This window comes from Dermochelys coriacea, chromosome 6 (assembly GCF_009764565.3).
Source record: "Dermochelys coriacea isolate rDerCor1 chromosome 6, rDerCor1.pri.v4, whole genome shotgun sequence".
Taxonomy (NCBI): domain Eukaryota; kingdom Metazoa; phylum Chordata; order Testudines; family Dermochelyidae; genus Dermochelys; species Dermochelys coriacea.
The window spans coordinates 5,888,395-5,902,835 of NC_050073.1; the positions used below are offsets into that span (position 1 = coordinate 5,888,395).

Below are 14,441 nucleotides of genomic sequence, written 5' to 3' on the forward strand. Positions count from 1 at the left end.
CAGGCCAGCCAGAATTCCCGGAAGGAGGCCATGAAGCCCACCTCCTCCAACAAGCTGTTATTAAAGTTCCAATAGGCCGGCCCCGGCCTCTCTGTGCAGAGAGAGGTCGTCACGGTGGCTAGGTAGTGATCCAAGAATGGGGCTGGCCGGACACTGGAGGAGTGGGCCCGTGAAAGATTGCAGCATGATAGGTATATGCGGTCCAACAGGGAGTGGCACGACCGATGGGCCTCCTCCCAGACAAAGGTGAACGTCAAGACGTCATCCGGGTGGTGGTCGTGCCAGACGACCACCAGGGAGTGATGGTTTAGCATACCATCCCCTCCCCACCGTAATGCTCTTCTCTCTCCAACCATGGACCTTCCCTGCCCTCCCACAAGGCATCCACGGCCTTTGTTCTCTCCCGCTACAGGTACTTCTCTGTCCCGGTTACCAATGCTCTCTTCGGGGTTGCATCAGAACACTTTTCCTCTCCTCCAGGCCTCTGTCTTTTCTCCTGGGGATTCCATTCCTGCTTTCTTGATGTCCCTTCCCACTTGTTTTAGATTAGAGTTTATTTCCAATCCTGGAAGGGACTATTACCTAATTGTTAGAGCAAGGAGGGAGCCTGGGAATTGGGACACTATGGTTCTGTATCCAGCTTGAGGGAGTGGAAGGGGGTGGGGCAGGACTAGGTGTCAGGAGGAGGAGGTTCTGCACTTGGTTTAGGGTGAGGGAGCAGTGTGGTCTTGTGGTTATAGTAGTGGGGCCTGGAAATCCAGACTCCTGGGTTCAATGATTTCAGGGAAGTTCTGTTATACATGAAGCCAGACTGAATGATCACCATGGTCCCTTCTGGCCTTGGAATCTATGATTCTGATCCAATGAGGGGTAAGTGGAGCAGAGTGTACTCTATTGGTTAGAACAGGGAAACCTGCACTCTTAAGTTTTCTTCCTAGTCCTGCCATTGACCCATTAATAGGTCTTTTCCCTCTCTGATTTCTCTTTTGCAAAAAGCAGGACTCCACAGATCCTGAGACTAACTGCCCTGGGTGCACTTCAGCTGATGATGCAGGAAGCTTAACATCGCCTGGAAGAGAAGAGAAAAAGAGTGATTCAATCATCAGACTGGCTGGTTGTAGATATGATTGGCTAATCCAGTCACATGATTGTGCAGCTAATTATCTTTCCAGTTGAGAAGATAATTCAACAACTAATTGCTTATTTGTTGGATTCCATCTCTTTTTCTGTTTGCAGATTTCCCATAAGCCATTTCATCGTTCCTAGATTTCTTAGCTGTTTGAAGTTATTTCTGACACTTTCCCTCTCTCTCTCAGTGCCCCACAAAGAGTTCATTGATATTTAAGTTCTGAAATTCAAACTAAAAGTCAGAGCTACCTCAATCATAAGGCATTGTTTCTGTTCCCTGATTGGATGACTAATGCACCTAACCTATCCATTTTGAATAGTACAATACATTACACAATAATACACTTGAAATGACAATTTGAAAGGTGCTCTCGATGAACATTCAGCTAAGAATTTGCTCTTGCCTTGTATTCATGCTAATAAACCTCAAAGGCTCAAGCAGCTATGGAAGATGAACATGAAAAGTTCATGAGTAAAATTAGATCAAAATTCATTCTCAAAATACTCCTGGGGGAATTCTGCTCCACTGTGCATGCGTAGAAAACAGGTGCCCTGCAGATTTCTTTGCTTCCCCGCAGAAAGTTACTGGGAAGCCATGCATGGGGCAGCTGGGGACGTCCATGGGTTTGCAGGGAGGTGAGGCATGGGGGGTGGTTCACACTGGGTAACATACCACTAGCCTCCCCCCAACCCCCCTTTTTGCAATTGCAGAGCTGCCTGCCAGGCTGAAAGAAGGTGCCGCTCAGCTCCACTGACTTTGCAGCTGGATGCTGTCTCCTGGGTCCTAGTGTGGGTGGTTCCCCCCCCCCCCCCCGCTGGGAGCCATCCTGTTTTCTGTACAGCAGTGAGTGCCTGTGGTAGGGCAGGGTGGGGCTTGGGGAAAGAGGCATTGGGGAAGGAAGAGGGGATGGGGCAGTGGGGAAGGAGGATGGGATGGGGAAGAGAAAGGGAGAGGGGAGTCCCAAGCATCCTCCACATTTAACTGCCTGAGCGTTTCAGCCCAGCTGACTTCAGGAACCAGTTCCCCTCATGTCCCAAAGTCTGCTCTTTGGAACTCAAACGCCTCAGTTCCCACCTGGTTTTGTTTGTCCTTCCCTTTGACTTAAATGGAATCAACTCCTGCTGGTTGGATCCAAGATTATTTTCTGGGCCCAGCTCTTCTAGAATGTCTCCATGGCTTCCCAAAGGCCAGCCTGCAATAGCACCGCCTCTTGTTTGTTCATGGTTTGGTTCCGCAGCCCATCCAGGAATAACTGGATAATAAGGACCAGGATTAATGGCATCTGGTCTTCGGGGTATGCTGGGGAGGTTACAGTCTCCCATAAGGACACAAGTCCAGGCAATGACCATCTCTCAGGCAGCTTTCCAGCCTCATCCCAACCTGCCCCTGTGGGTCTAGAGCAGACCCCTAACATGCAAGGGGGAAGAGGAGGGTCCTCAGGGAGTTGCAGACCTGGGGGGGCAGTGTAACATTGGGTTTGCTGAGGGTCCCAGCAGCTGCCTTAGGCAGCCCCACTGCTTGTCTGTCCCTGCCAGGCGGGTAGGAGAGTGGGAGGTGCTGTGCGCGGGGAGCGCCGTGGAGCTGAGACCAGGGAGCAGAGCAAGCAGCAGTTTTCGTGGGTACACGCCCAGCAGTGCGAAAAAACGGGGCGGGGGTAGGAGGAGCAGCAGGGGGCACCCACCCTTTTCTGCTGGCCGTCCAGCACCATGTAGGGACAGGCTCAGAGCTGGGCCAGCAGGGAGGAACCAGGGTGGGGGAGGGCAAGGACAGCACCCCTGGCATGGGCTCCAGCCCCAGAGACTCATTATGTCCCCCAGAGAGACCCCAAATCCCACCACACCTCTAGACCCCAGGGAGAGCCCAGTGCCACTGAATCTCACTGCATCCCCAGCCCCCAAAGAGACCCCAGCCCCTCTGCCTCCCACCACACCCCAGTCCTCTCACCCGAGAAAGACCCCCAACCCACTGAATCTGGGCCTTTTGTTAACTCCCGCAGCAGAGACCCAAGGGCCCTGTCTGTAGTTTCACAGGCTGGCACTTTGCTCTGGTAATGAAGTACAGTTTGTAATTTGACAGACGGGTGAGGAAGGAAAGTGAAGAGGAGGAGGGTAAGGGGAGGGAAGGTCTATGGGCTTGGAGCTGGAGGGCTGAGAGGTGGTGGAGGTAGATTCCAGCAAACATAAATGAAAAGACAAAGACAGGAAATGACAAAAGGCTGATACAAAGGGGCTATACAGCTGGTTCACTCTGAGCAGGAATTTCTCAGCTGCCCTGGCTCCTCTCTGACTCTCTCTCCTGCCCTGGTCATATGCTCAGAACTCAGCTGAGGAGGTGCCATAGAGAAGAGGGTGAGCCACCACCTGCTGCAGACCCTGGAAGAGCTGGGGAAGGGAGAACTGAAGCGATTCAAGGCCAAACTAAGGGACATCACCCTGTGGAAAGAATATGACAACCTCTTGAGGGCGCGGCTGGAAGGAGCAGAATCTTCTCGATGGCTGATCAAGCACTTTGGGATGGAGTACAGAGTGGAGGTGACAATTCGGGTACAGAGAGTCATGAACCAAGAGGCCGGCACAAAAGGACTTGCTGAGACACTGGGGGCATATGGGAAAGAGTGCAGTGAGCATCTACTGACCATCTCCAGAGTGAAGGAGCTTCTGCGCTGCACCTTGGATAACCTGGGAGAGGAGGAGCTTAGGATCTTCAAGGCCAAAATGACTGAAGTTGAACTGAGAAACACATCTATCACCAACCCCCCCCCCATCCATGGGGACAAGCTGGAGAGGGAAGGGTTGGCAGAGATGGTGGAGGAGCTAATCAGTCACTATGGGATGGGCTATGCCATAGAAGCAACCCTGAGTGTTCTAAGAAACAAGAACCAGAGAACCCAGGTGACAAGACTTTGAGATGCAGAGGGATTACATCAGACAAACCTGGGAGTGGAGGTCAGCCCTCTTCAAAGTGAGTGATCTCCTGATGCAAACCTGGGGCAGCATGGGACAGAAGGAACTTGAGAGCTTCCAGATCAAAGTGTCTGAGACCATCCAGGAGCAGGACTCTAACCCTGTTCCCTGCGACAGACTGGACACAGCAGAGCCTGTGGAGGTCATGGAGGAGCTGATCCATGAGTATGGGGAGGAACATGCTCTGTGGGTGACCCGGGACATCCTGAGAGGCATGAACAGGGTTGCCCTGGCACAGAGACTCATGGAGGTAACTAGGACGGGTAAGGAATGAGTCAGGGAGGGGAGATCGGCTCCTTGGGGAATCCCATTATAGCCATGTCTCCTTTTATACGGAGGCTCCTAACTATTGGGAATGGTTCAAAAAGCCAGGAAGCGGGAGCCAGTAATGAAGGCAGTTCTAGTTCATTGCAATCCCATCCCTTGTATGACCGATGAGATGCAACCAACACTGTCATTTTCACCTCCCATTTCCCCTGGTTCTCCACAGTTTTCCTTCCTGGCTCTACATGACATTTCCCCCTTTTCCTACTCCTTACAGACAGCTGTCTCCCCAGGGAAATGTTTCTTGCTTGGTGTTTTTGGCAAAAGTTCCCTAAAACAGAGCAAACCAAATGGAGGAGACACAGAACGGTGATAAAATCAGACCAAGGGGGGTTTGTGGGAATCCCAATGTTTTCATTGACAGGAGGGAAGTTGTGTTTTGCTCATTTAAAAGGTGAGCATCGTTCTGGGACACATCCTGCAAGGGGAGAGGATGGCTTTGGAGGGCATCAAGACAGTGTACAAGGGAAGGAGAGAGAGGAGGGACCATATTTCTCCTGCTCCTTAGCCAAACACTCTTTGTGGAGGGAGAATATGGGAGACAAAGGGAAGACAAAAAATGGTCTGAACACCAGCTCCCGTCTCTGGTGCAGGAATAATAACAAATCCAGGGAGCAATGTTTAAGAGGTTGGTTAAGGCCTAAGGAAGCAGCTCCCAGCTCCTCCAGTCCCAGCCTCTCCCAGCAGCAGGACCAGAGCTAGAGTGCAGGCTGCAGGGGAGTTCCTGGCTACTCTAGCCTCTCCCAGGAGGGGACGCTGTAGGGAGTGAGGCAGGAGCGCTGGCTGTGTGGAAAGCTCTCAGCTACTCCAGTCCTAGTCATTCCCACCAAGAGCCCCTAAATGAATGGCCTTAGAGAACGTTGTATAAGTTGGGATCCCAGCCCCAAGGGACGTGGGGGGTGCCATGGGGCAGCTTGTACTGTAGCTGCCAATTGCCCCTTTCCTATGGCTGGAGAAAGGGCATTAGTTTCAAGAACGGTTGCAATGCAGCCTGGAGACTCTCCCCACTGAGCAATGCCAGATGGTATGTGCTCATCTGAAGCATTGTCTTCCTTCCCACGGATGCCTCGAGAGAGAACCAATGTGAGCTGTGTCCGAGAGAGAAGGTACGGACTGTGTTCTTGCTAGGGAATTTTACCTGTTAAGCCTGATTGCCCACTCTGGCACTTCGAGTGCAGAAGGTGGAGGCCCGCAAGGACTCTAAAAATTAATACTTGCTACTCCAGGCTTGTATTAAACCAGGGGTGGCCAAACTTTTTGGCCCAAGGGCCACATCGGGGTTCTGAAACTGTATGGAGGGCCGGGTAGGGAAGGCTGTGCCTCCCCAAACAGCCTGCCCCCCACCCCCTCTCTGCCCCCTCGCACTTCCTGCCCCCGACTATCCCCCTCAGAACCCCCGACCCATCCAACCTCCCTGCTCCTTGTCCCCTGACTGCCCCCTCCTGGGACCCCTCACCCCTAACCACCCCCCTGGGACCCCACCCCCTATCCAGCCCGCCCTGCTCCCTGTACCCTGACTGACCCGACTCCTATCCACACCCCCGGCCCCTGACAGGCCCCCGGGACTCCCACGCCTATCCAACTGCTCCCTGTCCCCTGACTGCCCCCGGGAACCCCTGCCCCTTATCCAACCCCCCCCCCACTCCCTGTCCCCTTACCATGCCGCTCAGATCACCAGGACTGGCAGCCGTAAGTAGTACTGGAAGTAGCACATTCCTACGGGGAGCAATTTAATACACTACACTGGTGGTTCTTGCAGCCACGCTCCCCAGCAGGAGTTTGCAGCCCTGCCGTCCAGAGCACTGGTGGCATGGCGAGCTGAGGCTGCGGGGAAGGGGGGACAGTGGGGGAGAGGCCAGGGGCCTTTATTCCCAGCTCTGAGAGGGGAGTGGGGTCTAGAGGGCTAGAGCTGGAGGTGGGACTGGAAGTTCATATTTCTAGAAAGACAGTGTGGAGCCATGGTGACCCGGCTCACATCCTTTCCCTTCATGGTGGTTTAGCACGTTAATCTGTATAACGACAATACAATGAATTCCAGATTTCCTGATGGCGGGATGTGAGCCCTTGTGTTTTCCTCTGAAAACTGTTTTCGGTGCAGTGCCGTGCTGGGGCTTCATTGAGCCAACTTGGCATTTCCAAAATGGCAAGGGGAGGTTTTTATCTGCAACCTTAGGATCCATCCACACCTTGTCCTGCCTTTGCCATTCAACACGCTGCTCCTGCTCCCCAAATCCTGCCACCCCTTTCTAGGGGAAACATCAATCCTGCTATGTTTGGGTTAGTATAGCCACAGGCTGCGCAGAAGGGGTGCTGTTACCATATGCTGCACATATGGGAACCTGGACCGAAAACCCTCAGCCTCAATACGACCAGCCTCTGCCACTTGAGATAAAGGCGATTCCCCCTTGGCTGGCAGCTGCAGTAGTAGATTATTTATCCTGGCTGTGGGCTGCATTTATTAGGAAGAACTGTCTCTCTTGTACAGAGCCAGGGTGCCTGCAGAGCCCTTGGGAGCAAGGAGTGGAGGCACCAGGGAAGATGTGATTTCCCTGATAGAGTTTGGCAAGGACTGTTCATAACTCTTTGAACTGCTCTTCTTGGCACCTGGAAGCTGATCACAAGTGCCCGTGTCCCCCGCACAGAGCTGCTTCTCCAGCCCACTGAGAAGAAAACACTCAGCTTTCACAATCCTTTCACTGACCTCCTGGGGCATCTTGGTCACCTGGGGAATATTGCAGGGGATGACAGACCATGGGGCAGAGTCCAGCTGATCCCTGAGTCCCCTCTGCAGCCATGCTGTAAAGGCCCCAGGCCACGGAAACAGCCACAGCTGCTCAGGCTCCCTCTTCTCTACAGCTCTCCTGTGGGAAATCCCCACTGGCGCCATGTTAACACCTGATCCGGTGTTCTAGGATCTACCAGAAGAAATAAAGCCAGAGATCATTCAGGCTCCAGAGGGGAGCCAGGAGACATAGAATCATAGAATCTCAGGGTTGGAAGGGACCTCAGGAGGTCATCTAGTCCAGCCCCCTGCTCAAAGCAGGACCAATCCCCAACATATAGGTAAGAGCTGGGGTGGGGAATTCAGTGTCACCCCCTCTGCAGGAGTTCGTGTCTGGGAGCACAGGCCAGTTCCTATTGCACCGTGTGGGATGGGCACGTTCAGACTTCACGATTGGTCCGACGTAGCAGGGAAATACAGAGAGTGAAGCACTGTTCAGTGTGTAACCCACGTGGCTGCTCCATGACCAGGGTTATTGGGGAGAGCCTTTTGGAGATTTTGTGTGTATAATACACAGAGGGACCCCATAGACATGGTCAGAACAGGGACAGGAGCTGTCTGGCTGGCAGGGACAGGTCTGTCTAGTGGGGGCTGGGAGGCAGGACCCCCCGGTTCTTTCACTGACTCACTTGGAGACTTAGGCAAATCATCACTGCTCTTTTGTGCCTCAGTTGTTCCATCTGAAAAACGGGGAGGAATTGAGGCTTAATTCCCAACTGCAAAGTCTGTTGGGAACCTTAAATGGCAGTTACTAGAAAAAGGACAAAGATTAAGAGTTGGGTTTTTTTAAATGGAACAAATAATCGGTGGGAGGGACAGCACCTGAGTTAGATCAGGAGATGGGCTGGTTCCAGCTACCCCTCTACTTAACCCTCTACTCCCCTCTCCCTTTCACCCTGTAATGTACAGAGTTGACATCCCCAAGGCAGGCTCCTTCCGTTGCCCTAAAACCAAACTCAGATTTGAGGTGAGGGCTGCCATGACGGCCCAGTATGAATACAACTCCTGGGATCAGCATCTGCCTGATCAGGCTACTCAGCAGTGGATGGTCATTGGCCCTTTGTTCAACATCCAGGTGGACTTGGTTGGGTCTGCAGCAGCCATCCATCTCCCGCACTTCCTGTGCCTCACAGGCATTAATGACTGATTGGACTAGACCCGCTGGTTGCGCAGATCCAGCTGTCACCAGCACATGTCCTGGGCGCAGGCATCAACACTGGATAAATCTCAGGCACCTTGTGCCTAGAAGTCTAGGCCCTTGGCTCCAGAACCCCCCACACCCAGAGAGACAGCACTGACTTCTCATTTGTAGGGCTTTGAGAAGAGTTGCCTGGACATAGTGCGGCTGTTAACAAAACTCAGGATAATAACTAATGGGAAAACAAGTATCAGAGGAAAAGGAGTACTTGTGGCACCTTAGAGACTAACAAATTTATATGAGCATAAGCTTTCGTGAGCTACAGCTCACTTCATTGGATGCATTCGGTGGAAAATACAGTGGGGAGATTTATATACACACACAGAGAACATGAATCAATGGGTTTTATCATACATACTGTAAGGAGAGTAATCACTTAAGATGAGCCATCACCAGCGGGGGCGGGGGAGAAGGAGGAAAACCTTTCATGGTGACAAGCAAGATGGGCCATTTCCAGCAGTTAACAAGAACATCTGAGGAACAGTGTGGGGGTGGGGTGGTGGGGGAGAAATAACATGGGGAAATAGTTTTACTTTGGAAACCTTTCATGGTGACAAGCAAGGTGGGCCATTTCCAGCAGTTAACAAGAACGTCTGAGGAACAGTGGTGGGGGTGGGGGTGGGGGGAGAAATAACATGGGGAAATAGTTTTACTTTGTGTAATGACTCATCCACTCCCAGTCGCTATTCAAGCCTAAGTTAATTGTATCCAGTTTGCAAATTAATTCCAATTCAGCGGTCTCTCGCTGGAGTCTGTTTTTGAAGTTTTTTTGTTGAAGGATAGTCACTCTCAGGTCTGTAATCGAGTGACCGGAGAGATTGAAGTGTTCTCCGACTGGTTTTTGAATGTTATAATTCTTGACGTCTGATTTGTGTCCATTTATTCTTTTACGTAGAGACTGTCCAGTTTGACCAATGTACATGTCAAGGGGCATTGCTGGCACATGATGGCATATATCACATTGGTAGATGCGCAGGTGAACGAGCCTCTGATAGTGTGGCTGATGTGATTAGGCCCTATGATGGTGTCCCCTGAATAGATATGTGGACAGAGTTGGCAACGGGCTTTTTTGCAAGGATAGGTTCCTGGGTTAGTGTTTTTGTTGTGTGGTGTGTGGTCGCTGGTGAGTATTTGCTTCAGGTTTGGGGCTGTCTGTAAGCAAAGACTGGCCTGTCTCCCAAGATCTGTGAGCGTGATGGGTCGTCCTTCAGGATAGGTTGTAGATCCTTGATGATGCGTTGGAGAGGTTTTAGTTGGGGGCTGAAGGTGATGGCTAGTGGCGTTCTGTTACTTTCTTTGTTGGGCGTGTCCTGTAGTAGGTGACTTCTGGGTACTCTTCTGGCTCTGTCAATCTGTTTCTTCACTTCAGCAGGTGGATATTGTAGTTGTAAGAATGCTTGATAGAGATCTTGTAGGTGTTTGTCTCTGTCTGAGGGGTTGGAGCAAATGTGGTTGTATTGTAGAGCTTGGCTGTAGACAATGGATCGTGTAGTGTGGTCTGGATGAAAGCTGGAGGCATGTAGGTAGGAATAGCGGTCAGTAGGTTTCCGGTATAGGGTGGTGTTTACGTGACCATCGTTTATTAGCACCGTGGTGTCCAGAAAGAGGATCTCTTGTGTGGACTGGTCCAGGCTGGGATGGAAACTGTTGAAATCCTGGTGGAATTCCTCAAGGGCTTCTTTTCCATGGGTTCAGTTGATGAAGATGTCATCAATGTAGCGCAAGTAGAGTAGGGGCATTAGGGGACGAGAGCTGAGGAAGCGTTGTTCTAAGTCAGCCATAAAAATGTTGGCATACTGTGGGGCCATGCGGGTATCGATAGCAGTGCCTCTGATTTGAAGGTATACATTGTCCCCACATGTGAAATAGTTACAGGTGAGGACAAAGTCACAAAGTTCAGCCACCAGGTTTGCGGTGACATTATTGGGGATACTGTTCCTGACGGCTTATAGTCCATCTTTGTGTGGAATGTTGATGTAGAGGCTTCTACAGCCATAGTGGTCAGGATGGTGTTTCGGGAAGATCACCGATGGACTGTAGTTTCCTCAGGAAGTCAGTGGTGTCTCGAAGATAGCTGGGAGTGCTGGTAACGTAGGGCCTGAAGAGGGAGTCTACATAGCCAAACAATCCTGCTGTCAGGGTGCCAATGCCTGAGATGATGGAGCGTCCAGGATTTCCAGGTTTATGGATCTTGGGTAGCAGATAGAATACCCCAGGTCGGGGTTCCAGGAGTGTGTCTGTGCGGATTTGTTCTTGTACTTTTTCAGGGAGTTTCTTGAGCAAATGGTGTAGTTTTTTTTGGTAACCCTCAGTGGGATCAGAGGGTAATGGCTTGTAGAAAGTGGTGTTGGAGAGCTGCCTAGCAGCCTCTTGTTCATATTCCGACCTATTCATGACGACGACAGCACCTTTTGTCAGCCTTTTTGATTATGATGTCAGAGTTGTTTCTGAGGCTGTGGATCGCATTGTGTTCTGCACGGCTGAGGTTATGGGGCAAGTGATGCTGCTTTTCCACAATTTCATCCCGTGCACATTGGTGGAAATACTTGGTGCCACAAGTACTTCTTTTCTCTTTGCGAATACAGACTAACACGGCTGCTACTCTGAGTCCCTTAGGACATTCTCACAAGCAAATGAGGGAAATGTGGTCTAGATGCAATTAGTGTAATGTGGGTGCAGAGCTAGTTGAAAGCCCATATTCCAAGAGCCCTTCTCCATGACTGGCTGTCCAACGGAGAAAGTGGATCTAGTGTGTCTGGCAGGGATCAGTCCGGGGTCTGGTACTATTCAATATTTTCAATAGTGATTTGGAAAATGGAGTGGAGAGTATGCTTCTAAAATTTGCAAATGACACCAAGCACTTTGGAGCACAGGACTGGAATTCAAAACTCCCTTAACAAATTGGAGAATTGGTCTTCTTGAGCCAAACTCTATGGCTGGGCCCCTCTCTAGAGACTGGGCTGAAGTGAAATCCCAGAGCCAAACACTCCTCCTCCTGGGCAGTGCGCTCCGACCTCTAATGGTCAGATGCTGCTTAGCACTGTCAGAGCAGCTTTTGCTGGGGGATTCTCACAGCACTTTCCAATAATGGGAAAGTATTAAATCCCCATTCAACTGCTGGGGACAGAGCCATAGACAGGGGAGCAACTTGCCCAAAGTCCCACAGGAAAAGGAAAACAACCAGCAATGGATCCTATAAGAAACCCAACAATGGAACTCAGGAGTTTTGACTCCCAATCCCCTGGTCCAGTCACTCCAGTGGAGCACACTCCCTCTCAAGGCAGGGGGAGCGGACATGAGGGCCTGGTTGTAATTGCCAGCTGTGGGAGGGAGTGTGCAGCAGTGGTTAGTGAAGGGGCTGGAAATAAGGACTGCTGGGTCCCATCCATGGCTCTGACACTTGCTGTGACCCTGAGCCAGTAGCTTCCCCTCCTCAGGCCTGTTTCTCATCAGTAGGGTTGGGGTCGCAGTCCCTGTAGCCCAGGGGGGTTGGGAGGCTCCAGGAAGGTGTGTAAAGTGCTGGGATGTCAGGATCCTGGAGGTGCTGTCACCCCCGTACTACAGCAGTGTTCTGCACCCCCTGCTGTTGGCCAAGTTTCTCCATCCCTTGCAATAAGACAGACTCTTGTTTTCACAGCCAGTTGATCCCCCAGTGTCATCACCCTGCCTGCTGGCTGGGCAGGGTAACTCCTCAGGTCATCACTACCCTCTCCAGCCTGCCTTGGGCTTGGAGAGTGAGGAGAAGGGCGAGGGACGACACTGAACATCCTCCATCCATCGCTCCATCACTGAAAGCAAGTGAGTGGCATTAGGGTTCCTCTTTGGCGTTCCCTGTCTGTCTGGGGAGAGGAAGAAAGAGGGGGAGAGAATCTCTCCCAAAGGAGATTGGATTTGCAAACAGCCTCCAGGAGCCCCTCACTCTCAGACCGGGGACAGGCTTCTCTAGAGCCGTCTCCAGTGTGTTTGGAATGGTCCCAGCAATGGGACTCCCAGCTCTTCCCTTGTGGGAGACTGGGGAGCCCCTCCCCAGGCTGAGCGTCTCTGAGCTGGGCCAGACCCTGTGAGTGGCTGAGCATGGAAATCAATGGGAAACGAGGGGACCCTGGCCTTGCTATGCCTGGGGACTTTGAAGTGGGGAATGGTTTCCCAGGAGAAGTCCGGACTCCTGGGTTCTCTTCCTTCTCTAACCTAAGCAGGGGGAGCGTGGCCTGGGATGGTAGGAGGGAGCTGCTTGTCCAAAGTGACCGATGGTCTTTGTGACTGACCCCAGTGCTCGAAAAGGGGGAGACTCCCCGGTTATTGCAGCACCAAGGATGACGAAGGGGAACGCTGGGAGCAGATCATGCCCTGCACCCCTGTGGGGGGAGTAGGAGCAGCTCTGGCTGGGGCAGGGATGGGGAGGGACCAAAAAGGCTGGTTAATGAAAGGCTGCCTCGACCCCAGACTCACGCCTGCTCCCCGCTCAGTTCCAGGATGGCCAGGCTCCTGAGGATGTTCCGGAAGAAGGCTCTGCAGGTGGCCCCAAAGCCTGAGGGAAGCAGCTGCCAACTTCCCCAGGAGCAGAGCAGCCCCTCTGTCCCCGCTGGTGGGGAAGGAGCTCCCGGCCGGGGCAGGAGGTGGAAGTGCCCAGCCTTCTGGCAGAGGAAACCCGCTCCTGGTGCAGGTGCCAAGGTGGGAGAGGCAGTGGCAAGGCCAGAATGGAGCTGGGCCAGGCTGCGGCTGGGCAGGCAGGACCCGGCCCAGGAGCGGAACCGGGCAGGGTGGCTCTGGGGCTTGTTGTGTGGGCAGCAGCAGCCCCAGGAGCCCAGCCCTGATTTCCAGCAGGAGGCATCGCCCTGCCCGGTCCCTGAGGACCTTCCAGCCTTCCCAGGGCAGGAGGTGGAGGATCCCTGTCCCAGCAACAGCAGATCGGCTCGTGCCCCATAGGACAGCAGCAGTGAGTGGGACTCAGGCAGCAGCCAGGCTGGGCTCAGGGAGGGGTGAGGAGGGGGGCTGTGAACACTCTGGGCCCAGGGCCTCGACCAGTGCTATGGGGGTGGATCCCCAGCCCAGGTGTCTGGCCTGAGCCACGTGAACCCCATTGACACTAGATGCTGCCACTTTGATCCTTGGTGCTCCATTGGGCGGAGAGGCACCTCCCAGGGAGTCCAGGACAGTGTCGGGGAGTCTCTTTGCTATGGGCTCCTGAAGGAGTTGGGGGCTGAAGGCATCACTGAGGCAGGGGGGAATGTGGGGTCCGATCTGCCCTAGGTCCCGAGGTGGGAAGGGGGCACATTGCCCCACCATGCCCCTGTCCTTCCCCCCTGTGGCAGCAGGAGTCACCCTGTTCCTTTCTCTCCCGGGTGCAGGGACCGCCAGGGACTCAGAGGACGAGGAGGAGGAGGACTGGGTGGACGTGGTCACAGAGGAGGCTGCTCTGAAAAACATCCGAGAGCAGCTCCAGGGCCAGGAAAAGGTACAAACATTCCCCAGCTGTGCTGGAACCAAGATTGTCCTGCTCCTTCCCAGCATCCCAACCCCCTGCAGAGGGTCTTGGCCCTCATGAGCCACCACCCCTAATGGGGACCTTTCTCCTCCATGATCTAGGACCCCCAAGATAGGGGTGTTTGTCACACACCAGCCAGGGTCTCCTCCCACCCCAGGCACTGCTCCAGTTCCTGATCCTGCTTGTGTAGGAATCGTGGGGGATTTGGAGAATGGGTGGGTCCCCACTTTCCCCCATTCAGGCCTAAGTCCTGCAGCTGGTGTGGCTGGGGCAGGGAGGTACCTGGCTAACTGGATCTCTCTCCCCTCACCCCACTCCTGGTGGGTGCAGGATGAGGTCCAGCAGCTCCTTTTCCTGCAGGCCATCCACCCCGTGTGTCTTGCTGCACAGCAGAGAGGGCAGGACACGCTGGAGCCGCACTGCTGCAAGGCGGCTGTGGTGGAGAGGATTGTGGTGAGCGATACACGGCGCCCGGCAGCTAGAGGGTGGACAGAGACATGGGAGGGGCAGGGGTCTCTGCGGGCCGATGGTTGGGGGATGGCTGGTGCTGGAGGGGTAGC

At 53.2% G+C, this 14,441-nt stretch overlaps 1 long non-coding RNA gene across 1 annotated transcript; it reads left to right on the forward strand.

Moving 5' to 3' along the window:
- The first annotated feature begins 8,090 nt into the window (after positions 1 to 8,090).
- On the forward strand, positions 8,091 to 13,327 carry LOC122460788. Its single transcript, XR_006282292.1, has 4 exons — positions 8,091 to 8,101; positions 9,473 to 9,477; positions 12,034 to 12,194; positions 12,869 to 13,327. It is a non-coding gene; the product is annotated as an uncharacterized LOC122460788 (long non-coding RNA).
- Positions 13,328 to 14,441: the final 1,114 nt, after the last annotated feature.